The sequence below is a fragment of the Lygodium microphyllum genome, chromosome 16 (assembly GCF_053477565.2).
Source record: "Lygodium microphyllum isolate KBCC chromosome 16, Lygodium_microphyllum_v1.1.10, whole genome shotgun sequence".
NCBI lineage: Eukaryota > Viridiplantae > Streptophyta > Polypodiopsida > Schizaeales > Lygodiaceae > Lygodium > Lygodium microphyllum.
In genome coordinates this window covers 9,019,034-9,043,150 of record NC_141150.1, presented here as the reverse complement: position 1 = coordinate 9,043,150, position 24,117 = coordinate 9,019,034, and positions in this window count along the sequence as shown.

Here is a 24,117-nt window from a genome sequence, read left to right as displayed (position 1 = left end):
TCTTGCTACCCTCGGAGAAGAAATTCTTTCACGATATGCTTGAGCAACATGGAAGGGGGTTTGCTTTCTTCTCGTATGAGATTGGATGTGTGAATCCAGATATGGTTGCCCCTATGGTGATATTTACTATTCCTCATATTCCATGGAACCTTCGACCTATTCCAGTGCCTAGGGCACACCTACCAAAGCTAGTTGACTTGTTGAATGAGAAAATCAGGATGGGAATCCTAGAGTCTTCATCTGCACCATACTCAAATAGGTGGTTTACGGTTCCAAAGAAGAAGTGTACTCTCTGATTTATACAGGACATGGAGCCAATAAACAGAGTTACTATCAGGAATGTTGGTATATGTCTAGTTGTGGATGAGTTTGTAGAAGCATTTGCTGGACGTGCCATCTATTCTTTAGGTGACTTGTATTCGGGATATGATCAGTTTCTGCTAGCCTTGGAAAGCAAGGACATAACCACTATGAGAACTCCTATTGGGCTTGTAAGGATGTGTACCTTGCCTCAAGGTGCCACTAATTCTGTTACACATATGATGAATGCCATGCATAAGGTCCTTCGTGAGTACATACCTCAACTTACCATGCCTTTCTTAGATGATGTGCCCATTAAGGGGGAAGAAGAGAAGAATGAGAGTCTAAATGAGCAGGGATGTAGATACTTTGTGGCTGATAATATTTCAGCTTGTGAAAAGATTTTGGCTAGGTTAGAAGAAGTAAACTTGACACTATCAGGGCAAAAATCTGTTTTTGGAGTAAATGAGGTTGTCATTATTAGATATATGTGTGGTTATTATGGAAGGAAACCTTCACCTGAAAAGGTGGATGGTATAGGCAAGATTACGCAGTATTGTTCTACCACTTCAGAGGTACGGAGATTCATTGGAGCCTGTGTGTTTTACATGATTTGGATACCCCATTTTGCACACATAGTAGATTGTTTATATCAATTGCTTCGAAAGGGGCAGAAATTTTATTTGGATGAGAGCCACACTAGAGCCATGCAAAAATTAAAGAAGTTTTTGCAGATTTCTCCAACTATGAGGAAAGCGGATTATAATTGTGGAAGGCCTATTGTATTGACAGTTGACACTAGTCCAATTGGCATAGGTTGGGCTGTGGGTCAAGATGATGCTGATGGAAACGGGTATGCTATTTCGTTTGGGGCCAATGTCCTAACTGAGAGACAGAGGAGGTATCCACAAATCAAAAGGGAATTGCTCGGAATTGTTATGGCTCTCAAATGTGACAAGGAGTACTTTATTGAAGTCTTAGTTGTGGTAGAGATAGATTGCTTGCCATTCATAGGTATGATTACGAGTTACTCTAGTCCAGATATAGCTATGCTGAGATGGATTGCATACATCAAGTCATTAAATCCAGAATTTAAACACATAGCAGGGAAGGATAATCCAGTGGTGGTAGATATGCTGTCTAGAGCTCGATATGATGATGAGGAGACACTACTTGCAGAAGAGGATGATGCAAAAATTTTAGCCGCTATGGTTGATCATGTTTGTCATGTCTATGATATTGTGGCTTTCATAGATAAACTCTATGTTGGAGATTGGTTGCAGATTGGCAAGTACCTTAGTACACTAAGCAAAAGAGATGAATGGAGAGATGAAGAGTTCAAGAAGATCATAAGAAAAGCCTATGGTTATTTCCTCAAGGACGGATTTCTTTGGAAGCACCCAATGAAAAGACGTGGATTGGAGCCCCAGGAGGAACACCAAGGAAAAGGGAATTATCTTGCAAGAAAATCTATCTTGTAACATCAACAAGCTTGTTTATTATGTTTTATATGATCACAATGAAGAAAAGAACACCAGGCACAATAAATCTTCATACAGCACCATGTAGATCTCCCACGGATTTGATAGAATCAACCATATTCTTCAATATCTTCACAAAATCCATCAATATTACAAAGAAAGCAAAGGAATACACCATCTTTGAATGGAAATACATCACATAGTATTCATCTTCAATATCTTCATAGTCTTCTCTCTCAATCTCTCATATACAATCACTCTATTTTAGTAGAATTGGCTATCTCTGACTCTCTCTCTCTCTCTCCATCAATAATACATCATATCCTCACTACAATCTCTCATAATCACTCTCAATAATCCTTCTTAGGTCGTGGATACCCCTCCCAAGAGGTATGTCTGATATGAAGAGTCACCAGAGCCACTACAGTGTCTTTTCATAGCTCACTACTGTCACTTCACTCCAGTCTTCACTTGAGTCTTCACCAGCTACTTCTTTCACTTCTTTCAGCTCTTTTGCACTTGTATTCACCTGTTCCCAAGGCTAAAAAACATTCCCAAGCTACACTCTCATCCAAGAGAACACATGCAGAAGCATACAGAACAGTCACAGTACAATAACAGAACATCTATAGTACAGAACAGAACAGAGACAGAAGCTCTACAGAAGACCTACAGAAGGTTACAAAAGGTCATCAAAACCTCATAACTCATACTCAAACCATTCCAAACTCTCACAAATCATTCAATAAGCTTTCACAAGATCTCAATCTTCATCAATCATCAACCCATCCCTCCTTACTGAAGACAATCAGAACAAAACAGAACAAAACAGAAGGTATACAGAACCAATCAGAATCTATCAGAACATCACAGAACCTCACATCTCTACTAATAAACATCATGAACTTCCAAAACACAATCAATATCATCCAAAACACTCTCAAACCACTTCCAAACCAATCAATCATCTCATAAAATCAACCATTCGGCTCTCAAAAACAACAAAAATCAGCCAAAAAACAAGTCATTTCAACACTCAACATATCCCCACACTTAATAAGGAAGCGTCCTCACGACCCAGGAAAAAGGGAATACAAGTTCAGTCCAAAGCTCAACTTTGATCTTCAATATCTCTTCAAAAACAATCCAGCCAACCACGACCCCAACTTATAACCTGTATCTAATATAAAAATACAACGAAAGGAAAACCCTTTATATATTAACACTTCTTATCAAACTAGAAATCACAACAAACTTGTAAAGGATATAAGAGGTTTCTTCTTCTTCTACATCATCTTCAACTCTCCAACCACGACCCCAGTACCACAATTCTCCAAAATGTAGCTTGCACGAAATCCAATCCAATAGGAAACCACCACGTTCATTTTACATAAATTAACCCATAACACAAACACTACACATAACACAACCATCTGAATGACTCCTCCAAAAAGACAGATTTTCATTAAAAATCATCCACCATACATTGGAAAGGTATCAATGAAGATGATCCCTCTTGAAAGATTGATGATTTCGAAAACGATCCATAGACAAGGATTCATCTACAAATGTTTTGGGAGGATTCTGAAAAAACATAAGACAGCACATCCTTTCCAAGAGGACAAGGTATCTTCTAGGGAAACAAAGGGCATGAAAATACAATATATCCAGCTGCTGGGAATCAATGCTCACATTGATATTCATGCACAACTTTGGAATAGGCTTTGAATCATTATGAGAATGCCTATGCATGTATGCCAGGTACCAAGCAAAGTGAGCAATTAATCTCACTGAAGGATCTGTAGATTGTGAATACTGCTGAGCAAAATGAATATAGTTCTAATATGCTTGACTGGCAGCTGTCCAATCTCCTGGAATTACTGGCCAGTTTATCTGAGGTCTTGTAAGGGAATCATTCGAGCTCCATCCCCTTCTTCTAGAAATCTGATGATCAAACCCGTCATAGTCACTAACCAACTGAGGTGGTTGAGATATAGAAGTGGCAGGAGAGGGAAGTGGAATAAGGAAAAGTGGATGAAGAGAGGGGTAGGCAAAATCATAAAAGGAAGAATAATTTAAAGAAGGAGTGGCTGAAAGTTGTAGGGAATCACTTAAGAAGGGTGTTAACTGATAAATAGGAAAGGTGGAAGGTACATGAATGGATGGAGAAGGACATGGTGGAGAAGGGGAAAATACTCTATCCTCGATAAAAGAACAGTATGTAAATATGGGAATTTGAGGAAAAGATTGAGGTTGGAAAAGAAGGGGTAAAATGGTTGTGGAATTGGATTGACAAAGGGAAAGATATATATGATATCGGTGAGCCATTTGTTGGTAATACAAGAGGATAAGAACATAAGGTCCTAAGAGAGATCTTCTATGATAGGCATAAAAAAAGGTAGAATCAAACGGATTATGTTTTGAAAGATAAGCTAAGAGATCCACCCTCAGTTGATTAGTACTCTGGGCATAGGTAGGGGCTGTGTTCTATCTTTGATTCAGGACCACAGAATCAATGATGGTATGCCAGGAATTATCGGGACAATTAGCCACTTTGGAGGAGTAACTCTGGAGCATGTCATCTATGTGCAACTCCAAATGGTTGACATACAAAACAGCTTGTGGAACCGCGTCTCCCACATACCAAGCCATATCCACTTCATCTAGAATCAACAAGTCTCCTCGTAGATACATATATGACATCAACATGGTATCGGTCGTGACAGAATCTTCAAACACCATACGGACCACCTCTGTCAGCAACTCAGCAGACCAAGCCCCACTCCATCCATCCTCTGGAAGAGGTAAATCCATCGTGGAAAGCTTCATGTAGAAGGCCAACTTCTGTAATTGGTAGTAGACAAAGAAAGAATGGTCTGGAGGAACATATTCCTAAAACTGCTCAAATGTAGACCATAGCAAGTCCATCCTGGATTGCAATCTGTCCACTTTATCTTGGAAGAGAGGACACAAGGTAGCCTGTCTTTGAAGAGCAGCCAAGTCCTGTTGTGAGAGAGAAGGGATCAAGGGAACATGAGGGCTTGGAGGAACAGACCGTGACTTTGCCAGTTGATCTTGCAACTGCTTGATTTGGGAAGCTTGTGATTCCACTGTGTCATTAGCAGTCTGTAAGGCTAAAAGTTTGTCATCTAAAAGAGTTTGGACTTATCTAATCATTCGATCTGCCATAGGATGACGGTATGTTGATGCTGGATTCGATGTCAGCTAGTTCGTGCTGCCGCCATATCGACGTCGAGCTTTTTTGGAGCTTAAGCCTTTGTTAAGCTTTATTAAGCTTATTAAAATCCAATTAAATAATCTTCCTTCTTTGTTCTCTGTTAACCAAAGAGACTTACAAAGGATCTTCAAAGGTGGTCCTTTGCTTCGTGAGAGAGGTCCTTTGCAATCCAATAGCATAGCACGGGATTCTTCACCACCACAAACTGTTGAGATAACAAGCTCAACACATGCGGACATTGATGATGGACCGCCTGGTTAGATGGGTCCACAGGTCTACACTTAGCATGTCGGACCCTTTAGGGCTATCCCGCAATTATTTTGGGCATCTGAGGCCGTTTCAGGGCCCGTTTTAGAGCCGCAAGGTTGCGGACAGCAGTTTCAGGTACGCTGTGACTTCGACTGTATTGACTGAAAGTGGGTGCGCAGGTTACAGATTTCAGATCTATAAGTTCAAAGGTGTTTACCAGTGAGTAAACACAAGGTTTATCTGCAAACAGGTTGCAGATTGCATGTATTGTTGAGCAGACAGTGAAAAAGGCTGTCTGGTGTATTGCTGTGCACTACAGGTCCAGCGTTGCAGAAGATTTGCTTGCTGTTGGTATTAATTTTGTGATAATGGCAGAGAACAGTGGAAGCCCCATCATTGAGAAGCTCGACAAGAACAACTACCCTTCATGAAAGTTCCGTGTCACGAACTTCCTTATTGGAAAAGGCCTCTACGAGTTCGTTTCAGGTGAAGAAAAGGAGCCGGAGGTGAGTGATCCTCCAACTGCAGAAGAGACAAAGGCACGAAAGGAATGGAATGCAAAAGACAAGAAGGTCATGTATTGGTTGTCTGCAGTAATTGACAATAATATGCTGGGACACATTAGAAATGCAGAGAATTCATATGCAGCTTGGACCATACTTGAAAGTATGTTTTCTGTAAATACAAAGGCACGAAAGATTCAACTCAAGCAAGAGTTGAATACATTGAAGAAAGGGAAGATGTCTATCAATGAGTATGCACTGAAGGTAAGAAGCATTGCAGATGCATTGGCAGCGATTGATGCAATGCCCGATGATGATGATTTGGTGTCATCTACTTTGGGTGGACTTAACAATGAAAAGGCTTGGAAGTCTTTTGTAGCTTCTGTATATGTCAGAAAGCCATTTCTAGATTTCGATGAGTTGGTCTCCCTTATGATCACTGAAGAGATCAACATGCAGAGTGAGACACCTGAAAGAAGTGGTGAACAGGTCCAAGCTTTCTACTCCAGTTCAAGAAGGGGGCGTGGCAGGTTCTCTTCAAGAGGCCGTGGTACAGGACGTGGTAGTGACAACCAGCAAAACAGATTGAATCAGCAATTTGGCGATATGCAGGTTTCAGGAGGTCGTGGTAACTTTAGAGGTAGGGGGAGCTTTAGAGGAAGAGGTGGATGGCAGAACAGAGGTTCTAACAACTCTGGTATTATGTGCCACTACTGTGGCAAAATAGGTCATATTGCAGCCCAATGTTATGCTAAGAGAGATGATATCCGCAGTGGTAAGTTGCAGCAAGGAAACTATGCATCGTCTTCACGACAGAATGAAGATAAAAATGAACGTTTGTTTGTTATGCAGCATATGCTGAATGCTGTTACAGGAAAGGGAACACATGAAGATGTTTGGTATGTTGATTCAGGTGCATCCAATCATATGACCAGCCATGCAGAATAGTTTGGAGAGATGCAGGATTTGTAGAATGCAGGTTATGTGCAGACAGGTGATGACTCATGCCACCCAATTTCACACATTGGAAAAGTTCCCTTGTCCTTGCATGATGGTAAGACAAAGAGTATTTTAGATGTATTGCATGTGCCATCTATTACAAAGAACTTGGTGTCAGTCGGTCAAATGGTAGAGCAAGGGCTGCAAGTCAGATTTAATGCAAAGGGCTGATTTGTAGAAGACTTCAATGACAAGTGCAGGTTGGTAGCAAAGGGAAGTAGAGTTGGACGTATGTTCACTCTAGATGCTGGAATTCCTACTATGAATGCTGCTATGTATGCCAAAGGAAAAGGTGTTGTTGCAGACATTGAAATTTGGCACAAACGCATTGGACATGCAAATGTACAAAGGCTGAAATTAATGCAGTCCAAAGGGTTGGTTACAGGTTTGCCTACTTTTAAAGTTGCAGAATTTTAGAAGGTATGTGAAGCATGTCAGTTTGGTAAGTAGGCAAGACAACCCTTTTCACATGACAGAGATGTAAGCAGAAATATCCTTGATGTTGTGCATACAAACATTTGGGGGCCTACACAAAATGTATCTCTTGGAGGCAGTTCATACTTTGTCACATTCATTGATGATTGTTCTAGAAAGCTGTGGGTATATTTTATGAAGGAAAAGAGTGAAGCTTTTGAGCACTTTAGAACTTTCAAGGCTACAGTTGAAAGAGAAACAGGCTTGAAAGTAAAGTGCCTGAGGTCAGATGGAGGGGGAGAGTACCTCTCAAATGAGTTCAGTGATTTTCTGAGGTCTCATGGGATAAAGAGACAATTCACATGCAGGTATACCCCACAGCAAAATGGGGTTGCAGAAAGGAAAAACAGACATATTGCAGAAGTTGCACGCGCCTTGATGGCTGAAAAGAATATGCCTAAGCATTTTTTGTCTGAGGCTGTTCATACTACTGTTTATATTATGAACAGAACTCCCACAGCTGCAATTCATGGTATGACCCCCGAAGAATGTTTTACAGGTAAGAAGCCTGATGTTTCACACTTGAAAGTATTTGGCTGCATTGCGTATGTTCATGTGCTAGATGAGTTGCGGAAGAAACTGGATCCAAAGGCTGAAAAGTGTATCTTTATTGGATACTCTTTAGAGCAAAAAGGGAATCGCTGTTACAACCCTGTCACATGTAAGTTCAGAGTGAGCAGGGATGTCATCTTTGATGAAATGAGCAGTTGGTATGCATCTAGTGGTGATGCATTGGATGTTGATGATGATCATGACACTCATGTGCAGGCTGAAAGGCAAGAATCACGGACTCTTAGTGGACCACAGACATCATCTGGTAGTCCTTGGTCTGGGAGACTAAGGAGTACCTCTACATCTTCGAGTGCATCTAGTAGCACTACAGGTAAAGACAAAGGAAAGAATAAAGTGTCAGAAGGCATTGATGCAGCTCTTGATGGAGACTCCAGTGGCTCAGAGAGCTTGGATGATGAGCTTGGCATTCCTTCAGTGAGGACTCCAGGTGTGCAAAGAGCACGTGTTAATGCAAAGACTCCATTGAGTGATCCAGTGGTACGCAGGTCTAGCAGGGTGAGATACCCTGTTAAAAGATCTGGTTTTGAGGGTTATGCAGCTCACCATTATGCTTATATGGTGAAACTAGTTGAGGATGTTGAGCCCATATGTTTTGAGGAGGCTGTTGGTCATGCTCATTGGGATGCAGCAATGGATGAGGAGATGGCTGCATTAGAGGCCAATAAGACTTGGGATCTAGTATCATTTCCAAAGGGAAAGAAAGCTATTGGATGTAAGTGGGTTTATAAGATTAAGCACAATGCAGATGGTTCTATTAGCAGGTACAAAGCTAGGCTAGTTGCAAAAGGCTATGCCCAAACATATGGCATAGATTATGATGAAACCTTCAGTCCAGTTGCTAGGATGGCAACTGTCAGATATGTGATTGCTTTGGCAGCAGCCAAAGGTTGGAGGTTGCAGCAAATGGATGTAAAGAATGCCTTCTTGCATGGTGATTTGCAGGAAGAAGTGTATATGGATCAGCCAGCAGGTTATGAAGATTTAGAGCATCCCACGTATGTGTGCAGGTTGAAGAAGGCACTCTATGGGCTCAAGCAAGCACCAAGAGCATGGTTTGACAAGATTAGAGAGTATCTTGTCAATATTGATTTTATGTTTCTGATGCTGATCACTCACTTTATGTGAGAAAGGGAGATGCAGGTTTGGTCATCATAGTCATCTATGTGGATGACTTGATTATTACAGGTGATAGTGATAGTGGGATTGCTGAAGTCAAGGACTATTTGAAGATGAAGGTTGAGATGAAGGATTTAGGTGAGCTAAGGTACTTCCTTGGCATTGAGGTGATCAGATGTGATGATGGTATATGGCTGTCCCAAAGACAGTATGGCTTGGATATGTTGTCCAAGTATGGTATGACTGCATGCAAACCACTTTCAGTCCCGTTGGAGCAGAATGTAAAGCTGAGTGCTGATGTTGGGGATGAGATAGAAGACCCTACTATGTTCAGGAGGATAGTGGGGAGTTTGATCTACATGACCATTACAAGGCCAGACTTGAGCTATGCTGTTGGTCTTGTGAGTCAATTTATGCAAGTACCTAGAAAGCCACATTTGGATGCAGTCAGACGCATATTGAGATATGTGAAGTCCACATTACATTATGGACTTTTCTATGAGGCAGGTACAGATGTACAGGTATTTGGATACACAGATGCAGATTGGGCTGGTAGTATGTCTGATAGAAGATCTACCAGTGGATACATGTTCTCTCTTGGTAGTGCAGCAGTTGCATGGAGCAGCAAAAAGCAATCTACAGTTGCTTTGTCGAGTACAGAGGCTGAGTATAGAGGTGCTGCTATTGCAGCATGTGAAGTAGTATGGCTGCAAAAGCTATTGGCTGATTTGGATGTGCAGGTGGAAGGTCAAGTTGTCATTTATTGTGACAACATGAGCAGTATACAGTTGGCTAGGAACCCTGTGTTCCATGCCAGGACAAAACATATTGAGGTACACTACCACTTTGTGAGAGAGAAGGTACTAGCAGGTGAGATTGACTTGGTGTATGTTAGCACACAGGATCAGATAGCTGACATCTTCACGAAGGCATTGGGTACAGAGAAGCTTCAAAATTTTCAAAGCTTACTTGGAGTTGCAGAGATGCAGTTGAGCTTGAGGGGGAGTGTTGAGATGACAAGCTCAACACATGTGGACATTGATGATGGACCGCCTGGTTAGATGGGTCCACAGGTCTACACTTAGCACGTCGGTGGTCGTTATGCATCTCACATGGCCACTGACTCATTTCTTATTATATTCAGGTCGTTACACCTATTTACAGTTGGCATAGTTATAGCGCCAGTCGACTAGTGTGGTCAGTTATGCATTGTTTGACTTAGTAGGTCACTTTCCTTTTATGTTGTATCTTATCTATACTTTGTGTACATTGTAAAGTGTGTGGAAGAAGAAGAAGAAATCAGCAAGAAAACGTTTTGGCCTCCATCTCTCTTCTTGTCTATTGAGTGAGCTTCTCCTTGTGCATTCTGTGTGTGTTCGGCGCAGCATCTTGAGCAACCCCCTCCACCACGCGATTCTTGACACAAACATGCTGTTATTGACGTACTGAAGAGTTCGTTTGTTCTAGAAGCTTCACCTTCGCATGAGATGGTAAGCGATTGGAAGCCCTTGATCTCAGCTTTGCTCTAATACCACTGGTGCGCAAATCGGATGCTAGATGTGTATGTAGCGAGGGCCAAAAGGTCCCCAAGCACAAAGAACTCTACCTAAGCTCAAAAAGCAAGAAGATAGACTTGCACAACATGAAGCAAAAAGACAAATTGGGTAAAATATCCCCCCATGCCCTTGTGTAAGCGCTTCACAATGTATGCATTTATAAATTTATTCATCTCCAAGCTCAAAAATAGCCCAATTTTACAAATAAGCATGCTTTAGCTTTTATGTTTGCTTTTGTCCAAATAAAGAATAAAGCGATTGGGCGGCCCAAGAGTCGGGTTTGTGCCCAAATAAAATGTCCAATAATAAAATATTTAAATTTTACGTCTATTCGCATACAAAATAATAAATATTTTTCAAGTGCTTCAATAAATAAGCGCGCCTAAATAAATATTAGAGCCACATCTTTAATGATAAGACACACACCCATCAAAAATGATAATTTCTTCTATGTAATTTGAATACATGCTATCGCGCAGTGCTTCCCAATGCCACCGTCGCCTGTTCTACACATCAACTGAAGCATTCACAATTTTTAAAAAATAATAAAATTAAATTGACAAAAGTGAATACCTAGAAGTCTTCAGCTACAAAATAAATAAATAGGTTGGAACTCTATCCTAACCTTAATTTAATACGAGTGCGCTCTAAACTCATAAATGTCCATTAATTTAAATATGTATTTTGTGGAATCACCCACCGCTGTGGAGTCACCCACGTGCACATTAAATTAACATGACTTCGAAAAGGACAGGCATCCTCGTTAACTTCTCGCACAAGGAGTCCACCTTGTCTACGAGCCGCAAAAAATAAATATAGTTTTGCGGAATCCATCGCGAAACCTCACGGAATCCACCGTGGAATAAAAAGCTCACGGAATCTGCTGTGGAATATGCCTCCTGGCAGTAATTTTTGGGCAAGAGTAGTCCTTGCCTATAAGGTATAGAAATTAAGATTTCTAGTTGGTGAGTGACTTTTTGTATAGTTGTCATAGCTGTCATAAGTCAAAACTACTCCTTGAAACTGCCCAGTTGGTTTGGCACACATGTGACCTATTCGATTTAGAATATGTGTACATTTGGAAAGGTGTGTCCTACTTTGAGTAGATATGTCTTTAAAGAGACATGCATTCTTTCAATTACATAGTATTATCATTCGATTTTTGTGTCCCTAGTTTATGAAAGAATTATCCACTACATTATAGTTTTCTATAAATGGGCTACCAATTAAAATAGGTCTCTTAAAGATCTTCAAATTTGTGCATACTATGTGTAGTGGTTTGCTACAAATAGACACTCACCATTCTACAAAAGTAATTTCTGTTTGGATGGATTCCCCAGCTTAAATGAAATATGACAAGCTTCACAATTTCATTATAGAATATTGCAAAGATTGATGAAAAATAGATGTAACACTACTTGTGACTTCAACTCATCAATATTTTAGACAAACTTGCAACTTATGCAACGACATGAGATAGAACACATATATCAATAATAAGTAATAAAGTGATTAATATGAGGCTTCATTCATGCAATAATGTGTACAGCTTCTTTGTAGAGTAGGCTACCAAACATGCTTACTCTATAGCATAGGCTACTAAGGGTCCAAGTAATGATTACAAAGAGGGTGTTGTGAGTAGCCTCAACATAGTCTTGCAAGGAAGAATCACGATGATGTCTTGAGATAATTGTACATGATCCTTGTCTCTCTCCTTGATCATAGCACAAGCTTGAGAGAGAGCTTCTTGGAAGTCCATGATCTTGTGAGTTGGGAAAGAAACCATTCAGTCATTCTGATAGTTCAATATTGTGATTAGGTTGATGTAGTCCCCTTTACAGTACTCAGCATTAAACGAAAGAACATCATTGATCCAAAGCACTTGATCAGCCATGGCATGATATAGGTTTTCCAGGAGTGGTTGTGATAAAGCCTCATCGTCAAGCTCCATGTAAAGGTCAAACTCACACACAATGAGGTGAATCCTAGCAGCCCCATCCTTATGATGAAGGGGGATGTATTGCAAGAGGCTAGGGAGCTTGTTCTCCTTTCTAAAGGCTACAATAAGCATCACAATGGTGAGGTAATCCACAACTACTTCCTGCACATGCTTGTGTTGCTTAGGTGACATGCCTTGACCTTGCATATTAGCAAACCAGTGGCTTATTCTCTTTTTGGCTAAGGTATGGGGTCTTTATACCTTACTGCTCATTTGTTATAAACCTTAGCTCATCAACAATATTGAATGCCTTATATTGCACAACCTTGGTTTCTACAAGACAACCTGGCTTTTTCATTTTGAAGCACAGTAATCAAATTTTATCATTTGCATGCCTAATAGAACAAAGGTAACTAATTAGCAACTCCATTGCAGATATGTCTTGCTCAATGCTAGCCTCATCATTCAAGTTATAATCTTCTTTACTTCTGTGAGGAGGTGGTGGTGGCCTCAAAGAGCTATCTCTTCTCCCTTCTAGTCATGTTACCTTCTCCCTAATTTAAGAAAGCAAGAATTCAAGACTAGCTTCTCATGTTATCTTCTCATGTTATATTGCAAAATATTGAATGCTTGAACATGGTTCCACCACCAAAACAAAACAATCCAATGTTGTTGCTTCTTCCCATCTACTAGTAAGCACACCACCAAGCAAAAAAGCAGAAGAAGAAGAGGAAGAAGATGACATACAGCTTCATCTTCACTCAGTAACTCGCTCAATACATGATTCACACACACTCACATGCACACACACACACACACACTCTCTCTCTCTCTCTCTCTCTCTCTCTCTCTCTCTCTCTCTCTCTCTCTCTCTCTCTCTCTCTCTCTCTCTCTCTCTCTCTCTCTCTCTCTCTCTCTCTCTCTCTCTCTCTCTCTCTCTCTCTCTCTCTCTCTCTCTCTCTCTCTCTCTCTCTCTCTCTCTCTCTCAATTATGAAGACAAGATGATAAAATAGAACAGAATGGTTTCTCTAGAATTGCACTAATAGAACTTTCACAACATGGATGCACCAAAAGGGTAAATACAACAAAGAGCTCCCACCCTTATGTACACCAAAATTAGGGTTACGGGTGGATCACTTCTTTATGGTGGAACCTTGTTTGCATTTCAGAGATTGCACTTCTTTTAGGTTTAGAGTTTCCCCAACTGTGAATTAGAGTTTCCACCCTCTCCTACCTAATAGCCCTAAAATTTGTGCAAGAAAAAGGCATAATATTTAGTCTATATTATTAAAAAATCCATGCATTTTGTATTTGTAATTCCTCTAATATGAGCATGAGAAATTGTGTGTGTAATTTGTACAAGTTGAAAGGTTTTAATACTTCCCATACTTTCAGAGGCATCCTTTCTAAGGTCTAAGAATACTCATGAAAACAAAATCTTCTAAGAAATATGAAAAGGTGGGATTGGGAGTCATGTGATTTTGAAGGAAAAGGTGGTTGAGAGAGGTTGTTGTAACCTCCTTATTTCTTCCACTTTATTATCCCTTATTGCACGTATCTCTTTCCCTCTTCTCCATTGACTAATTGTAGATGTAGAACAACTACCCTCTTGGATTTTGGGGTATAACGCTTGCATGCAAACCATTACTTTCTTAGAGGCACATTTTGTGTTGATAGATGAAGTCAAGAGAAATACGATTAACATGTCATAGCAATTTGATTGGTACTATCGGATAGCTTATCCGACTTTTAGAAGGCTCACATTTCGGATGATGTATTGCCTTGGATTCATGTATTTAGAGGTTTGAAAGTTACTTTTTCCACAAAGGATATAAGAGACGTTGTAAAATTTTTAGGTTTAATTCCTATGCAAGAGGAGAAACATCCATATGAAGAAGTAGATCCAAACACCTATGCCCTCATTAAAACCCAGCTTTAGAGCTTTAGAGAAACTACATAAGTAGAACGAAATTGCAAAAGATGATATTAGTAGGTACTAAATTAGTTGTGGATGAGTTTTGAGGAGTGGCGAATACAACAAAGTGAAGCCCAAGATCAGTGAGAGGAAGAGAATGAGCACCTCAACAAGAAGCTTTGCTACTAGAGAAGTTAGAAAGGGTAAATGCATTACTGAATCTGGGCATAGGCATGATGTCTAGCTCAAACAAAGAGCCTCTTGAACCTAACACAGAATTTGATTAAACACCATTAAAAAAAGTGAAATAGATTCCTATCATTTGGACTGACTGGTTTCAAGCACTAATAGTCCCACTGGAAAAAAGAGTAGGCAAAGCGAGAGTATAGCAAGTGAGATCAACACCACTTGGGATTTAGAATATACTTATGGGTTAAACCAACTATTTAAAGAGCCAAAAGAAAATTCTTGGATAGAGTAGGTGTCTAATTTGGGACTACGGTTCTTGTTTTGTATCCCTACTCATAAATGGAGCAATCAAGGGATGTGTACAAGAAGGGATCAAGATCCCTATTCAAGGAGCCCAAGGAATCTATGTGGTTTTACCTTATTTTGGGTTAGAGACATTATTCAAAGAGGCAATGGCTCATAACCCTGTAAGACTAGCCTATTTTACCCAATTTGGGGGACTACGGGATGAAGATCATGATGCACATATGCAAAGATTTGAGGTAACCTACGTAGCCAATGAAGTAGTGGATGATGATTAAAGGCTTCATATCTTTCCAATGATGTTAAAAGATGAAGTAGGAAAGTGGTAAAACAACATGGATGTTCAAAATAAAGGGACCTATGCTGCCCTCACAAGAGCATTCTTAGAAAAATTTTGACAACAAGGTTTTGAAGATCGATTAACTCTTCAATTGGACTATCTATCCCAAGGAAAAATAAAAAGTGTCAACCATTACATTGAGTGTATGGAAATCACTATTTCAAAGATAAATCCAACCGTGTTGACGAGAACTTACATAAAAGAGTAAATTTATTGATAGGTTTAATCCTAAAGTCCATCAATATGTTATCCTACAAAGGCTAATTGCACTGGCAGATGCTAAAATGCATACTAGATAGTGGGAAGAAGTACAACTCAGTCACAACAATGACGAAAGGATCTATTCAAAGAACCTTAAATGGAATACCCCAGTGGTACATCAAGCAAAATGTCTAAAAACATGTCATACATGACCATTCCATTAAGTCCACCTACTATAGAAAACTCAAATTTACCAAATGTACCTTTGAATTTGTACTCTTCAATTCTAGCCTATATGCTACAAACAAGAAGGCCATCTATGTCTTAGATTCAAACCCCATTAGATGAACCTAAGGAAACATACATCATTACGAAGTCCCTATGAAAATCAAAAGAAAAAGTAATGGGTGTGATCCAAGAACCATTAGAAGAAATTTACTCAATAATGACACAAGGCTCTATTTCATAGTAGTCGTCAAGCAACTTGACTCCAAACCCACCTAGATCGAATATTTGGTGTGGTAAGTGCCATGGGTATGGTCATGTGGCTACTAAATGCCAACTCCTTCAAGATTAATATCTGACCATCTCCATTTTGTACCTTTTGTCTTAAAAAAAGGCATGTGGACACAAATTGTCCGCATAAAATAGGCCAAGAATAGCAACAGGCTCCTGAGATGCAAATAAATTACAATTACATGAAATTCATTAACACTACTTATGAAGTTGGGTCACCCAATCAACCTTTTAGGCATTCTGGATTACCTACCCAAGGCAAACGTTTAGTTCCCCAAAACAATTATAATAGTGATGGAAAAACTAAGGTAATTTTTCTTTTTTAGAGAAATAATGGTAATTTTTGTAATACAATGGGAAAAAATAGACAAAAAGGCCTAAAGGACAAATAAATTGTTATTAATACCGACAAGATGGTCATATAGTTTCATACTGCCCAAATGCCTATAAAAATCAAGACTACATTCATTTGTGCAAGAGTTAATGTGGTGGCGAGGGACATTATGAAGAGAACTACCCCAAGCAAGATGATAATAAGACTAATGGAAAAGAAAATAAAATCTTCCATAATCCTATGACATGTACTACAAGTCTAATTGAAGTTCAACTAAAACGAAAAAAAAGTAGCACTAAGTCCAAATTTCTACCTCATAGGGCGACCTTTACAGTCGACCCCATGATTGGTGTCATTTACTAGAGCACAAAAGCAACAACCAAAGGAGTAAGGCCTAGAGGAAGAAAGTTTGCAATTAAAAGGAGTTGCAAAGGATAACTCTAAGGATGTAGATCCTAATATAGAGGTACCTAAATCAGACTCTCCTCAACACTCTTCTGATTATACATTATTACCTATGCCCCTAGAAAATCCTAAAATTCAGGTGGGTGCAGCTCATTTTCATAAAAAGACTAGTACCTCCAATGGAGGAAAGCAAAGAGCAAGCAAAAAATTTGAACAAGACTTATGATCATTGGGAAGTACTAGCGAAAGTACATTTAACAATTAATCTCAAGAGGTTGCTTGAAATAGCACCTACATGTCGAAGTCATCTTTATCATAAGCTAGTTTAGCATAGAAGAAAAAGAATCAAGACTAATGCTTCTACGGTAAGCACAAATACATCCAAAATAAAAACAACTAAGGAAATAAAAATAGTAGATCTACTTGGGGATCTAGGAGCTCCAATTATTGATACTACGATCAACGGTCATTTTTTAATTGAAGTACAATTGGATGGTCCTTCAACAATTAATTTAATGACAGAGCATATGATACAAGATTTAGGGTTGAAGAATCTAGAACCTACCTATATAGTTTTACATGTGGCTGATCAAAGTAGAGGTAAATACTATGCATAGCCTAACTAAGGACAACAAGTGAGTGTTGGTGAATATACTATTAATTTCTCATCAGATAATGACTTTGATAGCAATATTACCCATTGGTTATGCATGTCCAAAGCTACAAACATGGATTACTTAATGATCTCAACAAAGGAAGATAGACGTCTTGATGATGTAATCCATGAATTCAATTATTTGAACCATTCATTTTTTGAAACACGTCTTGGATTTCATAAAGGTGAGAAGAAAGGTAACCCTAGGGATGCATTTTTTGCATATAACAGGTCAAAAATCTCTTCCAAGAATGACTCTGAAGAGGAAGACATGGATGAAATGATGGCAGATTCTTATTAAGTAATGAGGAAATTGGCACTATTGAGGATGATTATGGTAAACCCAAGGATAGTTTTGTTACTACATATATTTACGAGGTAGATGTTCTACCTTTTGTCAAGAATCACGTGATGGGGGGATGCGCTTGAGCTGTTGCGCCAAACACACACACTGTATACACAAGAGGAAGCTCACTATAACAAGAAGATATAAGGAAAGGGGGCCCCTAACTCTCCACTCTCCTCTCCTTTTATAGTTTTTTACATCCTCCCTTACGTTTGGACATGCTTTTGCTTTCTCAAAAAGCCTTAGGCTTTTTTATGCCTTTCAAACTTAAGGCAATTTAATATTTTTAACATTCATAACTTTGACATTTAGGATATTCAAAGCTTAGGAAGCTTTAAAGCCTTAAAGGTTTTTTTTATGCGTTATGTTTACGCTACCCTATGTGAAACGTACTGCTTTGTTTCTGTTCACCTTTTCACCATCATCTCAACGAATCTCCTCTTGGTAGTGAAGAGGTCACCCCTCATCTTTTTATTTTTGTTTTGACTCCTTGTCTTCATATTGAGACGTTCTGTCTCACAGAGGAGATTCAAATCAAGGTGAGGGTGAAGAAATTCCTTCGTTTTCACTTCGCACATCTTCAGCAAGCTTGTCGATCGTCTTCAACAGCTGCCTTTTCTTCTTTTACTTCATTTCCACATCCTTTCTTTTGATGCCATCGTTGACTTTGCCTTCAGGAAAATACGTTGTTCGTCTCTTTAATTACTATCTTCAATCCTCTGCGTTAACTTGTCTCCATCACCTTCTGCGCTGTTTTGCGGTGCTTCACCGAACCTTCTTCCACAAAGCCTCCATTTGTCTACTTCGGCAAGATCTCTTGTGAGAGAGAGAACTAGGGAGAGACAAAGAGGAGAGAGAAGATTGCAGAAGAGAGAGAAAGACTACAGGAAGAGAGAGAAGAAGAGTGATGAGGAGAGAGAAAGACTAGATTTAGAGAGAGAAAGACAAGAAAGAAGGGGAAGCCATAGAAGCTGTGAGCAAGAAGGGAGAGAAAGTCTGTAATTGTATTATTGTGTCCAAAAAGATGTGTAAAATTACATGTCCTCTCCTTTTATACCAATGTCAGTGCGACATGGCATCATATCAATATTATTTACACTAATTCCTTATTCTCAGCTTCTTACAATCCATCCCCACTCAAAATGATTTTTTTGTCCTAAAAAACAAAGATCGAACTTATTGGTATAGCCAAGTAGTGGGTTGCAGAGTACTACTCTGTACAGCATTACAAGTGGTAAAAGGAAAGATTACCTAATATTCAATAGTAGTACTAGTCTATGCAAAGGGTCAAAATCAGCCTATAGCCACCCGGATCAAAAGGAAAAGTGGTATCACTGCCATGAATTGGATCAACTTTCATAAGGTCATAGTCAAGTACAGCTGGAAGCATGATCATCATGATGGTATTCACTAACTCTTCCATAAGCCTCTCAGGCATCAACATGCTCTGTATGACTGAAGCATATGAGGCTAAAGTCACCATTGCATGGACTACATCAACCCCGAAGTGCTGTATATTCATGGACCCTGCATTCTTAGTGATGTCTAAGCATTTAAACTGCAGGTTTGTGGACTGACAAGGCTCCCGCATGGCATCATGATCATCCAAATCCACATGCTGCCCATGATTTGCTTTCTTGAACTGAGGTTCTTGTTGTGGACCCATACCAAAATGGCCTTCAACAAGATCTTCTCCATCCTTTGCATCATAATATTCAAATACCAAGAATATTTTGGCAGCCTTTGCCCTACATGTGGCTTGGTGATTACAAGATAGTGGCTTAGCACATTGATATCATAAGCCCGCAGCATGCAGTTCCCATATCGTATCACTAGTAAGGTGTCTAACGCGTTTAGCCTTAGATAGCAATTTACACACTTGATCATCACCATTGGTTAGCTCAGCAATAGTTCTAACATGCTGCTCATAGTCATCTTGCTACTCATGTACAATAAATGGCTGTCCATGCTCATGGCCATAATGCTCATGCTGTCCATACTCCATATGGTGATAATAGCCCTGCTGCGCATCAAAGGGACAGTTTGGTTGAGCATATGCATTTGCTTCCACTGATGTTTGCTGCTCACATACATAAGCATGCTGCCTTTGATCATTGATCCCCCAGCATTGGTCATGCTGTCCATAATCTCTATGCGAATACATGTCACAAAAATGTTCATGCTGTTGTCCAATTACATCTATTTGCTGTTGCTTACTACCAAAACTTTGGTCATATTGTTGCCCATAAACATGCTGCCCAAGATTGCATGATGACTATCCAACACGATTACAATGATGTCCTTGCATCCTAGGTTGTCCATAAGTATGATGATTGGTAAGTCCATGAGCATAGGTATTGGCATGATGTCGGTCATAATCACTTGCTTGCTGCTGATCAAAGCTAGAAGGGTATTGATAAGCATAACCATTATTGTCACATCCATAAGAACTGGGCTGCTCAACTAAGAGAGCTTCACAAGTATAATCATAACTATGTTGCTGAAGAGGTGGATGCTCATAAGCATAAGCATGTTGACCATAATAGCCATTCTACCTGCCAAGTTTCAATGGAATGATACTCATCAGCATATATATGTTGTCCATAAGCATAAGCATTTGATTCAAGTGTACCATCAGCATATACATGTTGGCCATAAGCATAAGCATTTGATTCAGGTCTTGCTGTTTTTTCCATAAACGCCTTTATAAGAGCAATACATTGATCAGCTAAAACTCCAAGTTTGTCAATATTAGTCTGTTTTCAAAGCCAACCTTGTTCATTAGAGCTGGAGCTATTGATCTCAGCTGCCATTGCAATCAAGTTGAAGAGATATGTTGTTTCAGTCCTTTCCTTAAAATTTTGGTTTCACTCATCTGACATGCATACTCCCAAAATACAAAGTCCTCAAATCAGGACAGACACATTCAACTTTACCTTGCCTTGAGATTCAACACATGAAGACCAAAGGAAAAATCTTTGACTGCCCTGCTTTTAAGCTCAACAGCAGCGGTTGAGCCCAAAATCCAATTGTATGCTCCCCACAAAACACCATAGCAACTGCTACAATAGTAGACGGAGGGGTGTGGTCACTCAGCCACTTTGCCAACAGCATGTGGTTCCCCAGGGTATGTATAGATTTCAAGGCAGACAGTCTGATGCAATGCCTACAAGGTCTCCAGTTTTGCCCTTTGTTCTCACAACTACCGGCGACCCGGTTAGGTGTGCAACCAATGGCCTACCATGCCAACTGCCTCTGTACTGCCTTCACTTGAATCTGCTACAGATGATTGGACATCACTTCTGGGGCCATCAGCTTTTGTTGCCAGCTCTCAGCCTGCTTTGATGGATCTCTGTGTGTCAAGCTCACAGCTAGGAATCACCAGAGCTTGTAATCTGCTAGAAGTGAGTAACTCCAGTGAACCATTTTCTATGACAAGCAGTAAGAAATCTGAGGCAAGAGACATTCCTTCAGAAGCTGGAAATGGTGCATCAGCCCGAGTGATCCTGTTGCTTTGAAACAGTTCCTTCCAATGCCTTTTTACCATAGACAGTTGTGCACCAGTTCAAACAGTTTTTTTTTTTAAATTTCATCATCAGTCCAAGGTCCTTTTGCATTTTGAATCTTCAACTGCCTTGATTGCACCTTGATACTAAATCGACCTCTTTCTAAGATGTTTGACAGTTTTCTCCATTTGCTACCGTGCTCCTGCTGCAATCTCAAAAGAGTTGTTGTTTCCTCTTGTCAAAATTAGATGCACCAAGTCTTGGAGTAGATGACAGAATTTTGCATATTCTTATTCCTGACTCGTGCAACTTTGGCCTTGGTTTAGACTGAGGTTGATCATCACTAACAGACAACCAGTCTTGATCATCCATTGCAGACCAGACTTTTGTCCAAGGTACTAGCTAAAAATCCATTTGTTTGAGTGAATCAGTCTTAATGTGTGCAATGAGACTTTTTGACAGGGAAGCCAACTCACCAGCAGTTGTACCATTGCTATCAACTCTAGGCACTTCAATCTTCAAGTGCAACTGACCGTCTATTGTCCCATTATCTTCTTCTCTCTTATCATACAATGCTGGGTCATGGCTTAAACTGTCTGATATCCATTCGCTTTTGAAACTGAGTGCTTGTATGCTATCAATCCTTTGGAGTTGGTTATCCAATGGAAAAGATGAGAAAGTAGCAATCACATCCACTCCAAGATTAATTGTGCCACGCGATCACTAGCTTTTATTTGGAATGGCTGATCAGAGAGGTTAAAGAGGATGATAGCAATAGGACCTTGATAATCAGCATCGATCACACCTGCCCCATCATCCGATTTGCTTGAATTGTGATGCCAAGATCCGTATCTGTCAGCAATACACAATTATCCAGGTCTTGGAGCCATGCCTCAGCTTATGAATGGACAAGGAAAACATCTGACATCTGTTGAGGAGAGGATTGAGGATTTACTTAATGCTTCTTCCACTGTTGAGGATTCTTCAGTTGCATTGCTTGATCATAGTGATCACACTCTGTAGAGGCGTGTAGTTGAGTCATACATCAGGTGCTCATATCAGCCTCATCTTATTAAGGGTTCAGTGAGAATGCCCCTGGGCCACCTCCCCGAACAACAGCATCGCATACGGCAACACATGGCGCCTCGTCGAGAACCTCGGCATCATCATCAAGCGATTGGAAAACAAAATGGCCAGTAAATTGAGGGAGGGTAACACCCGTGAGGTTCTCCACAAGTTCACTGTGGATCTTCCCAAGAAGCACAGTAGAGGAGGTCAGTCTGCCTTGCGTTTTGCAAGACTTCGGATGGAGAAGAGGCACAACTATGTAAGGAAAACTGCTGAATTGGCCACATAGTTTTTTATTAATCCAGTCACTAGTCAGCCTAACATTGCTAGACTGGATCAGCAGATTTCAAGACTGAGTTGAGCCATTCTTGCTCACACTTCTCGAAAGCATGGCTGGATTAATCTTGGCCGGATCGGCAGATTTCAAGATTGAGTTGAGCCAGTCTTGCTTACACTTCTTGAAATTCTCTGGTCCAGGTGTCTTCTAGGTCTTCAGATGTTTAAACAAGCAACAGGAGCTTGGATTCAGGCAACAGAAGCAATGATAGTGGATTCCCTTTTCCTTCTTCAGTCTCATCCGCTCTTGAGCATGAGCAAGAGATGTTTGGAACCAAGGATTTGTTCTTGAAGATGATGTAGAAGAGGACGACGAAGACAAGTGGAGCAGGTGCTGGCGGTCCTCATCCTAACTCGTCGCTTGTGGACTCCTCGGAGCAAGTCTACATTTCCTCTCTGGCCTTTGAGAAGCTATGGTGAAGGGAGATCAATAAAGCATGTGTAGAATACAGACCCTGTCCTAAAGTGGCGCAATAGTGCTGAAGACATCCTCCCATCCTCCAAACAGCCACATGGATGATGCAAGGTTAAATAGTGCTCAAGGTGGAGCTCTAAGCATAAGGAATCAAGTCATGTATGCCTTTGGTGTCCTGGGAGTCTAAGCATAAGGAATCAAGTCATGTATGCCTTTGGAGTCCTGGGAGAAAGGTAGGAGCAAGAGGTCCTCCATGGGAGCTCTCAAGAGAGCTTGAGGGAGGTAGAAGAAGGCTTCTCTTTGAAAAGTAGCACTGGTTTAACTCTCCCTTAACTCTTGTGGTAGATTTTCCCAAAAAGAACCCTAAAATTTTACCTCAAAGTTGGAAAACGAGCTGCCATTTTGTCTCCATGCCTTCAAATTTGATCAAACCTCCTGGCATAGCTTGTGTGGAGTCTAAGAAAGTTGCCATGTCTAGTACTTCTTGACTGTTGTGGTTCTTCAATGATGTCCCGGTGCATAGTAAGGTTTCCTGCAACTGACAAGAAACTAAATGTAAAGAAGGAGAGAGAAAGGAAGGATCTAAAAACTAAGCTCTGATACCACTTGTCAGAGAGAGAACTAGGGAGAGACAAAGAGGAGAGAGAAGACTGCAGAAGAGAAAGAAAGACTACAGGAAGAGAGAGAGGAAGAGTGACGAGGAGAGAGAAAGACTAGATTTAGAGAGAGAAAGACAGGAAAGAAGGGAAAGCCATAGAAGCTGTGAGCAAGAAGGGAGAGAAAGTCTCTAATTGTATTATTGTGTCCAAAAATATGTGTAAAATTACATGTCCTCTCCTTTTATATCAATGTGAGTGTGACATGGCATAATATCAATATTATTTACGCTAATTCCTTATTCTCAGCTCCTTACATATCTGTTTGCTTTGCACTCATGCTTCAGATTTTCGTCCTCCAACCCTTCTTCCTCATTGGCAAACAAGATAGGTTTCACTTGAGCAACATCCCCACTGCGCACCATCTTTCTTGCAGCATTCTTCACATCCTCAATCTTTTGCCATTCTTTCACAGCCTGACACAGCAAATCCTCCCGTGGCCTCTGGTATGCAGGGCATGCATTGAAAGGCATCGAAATACACACGTAAACTACTCATCGTTT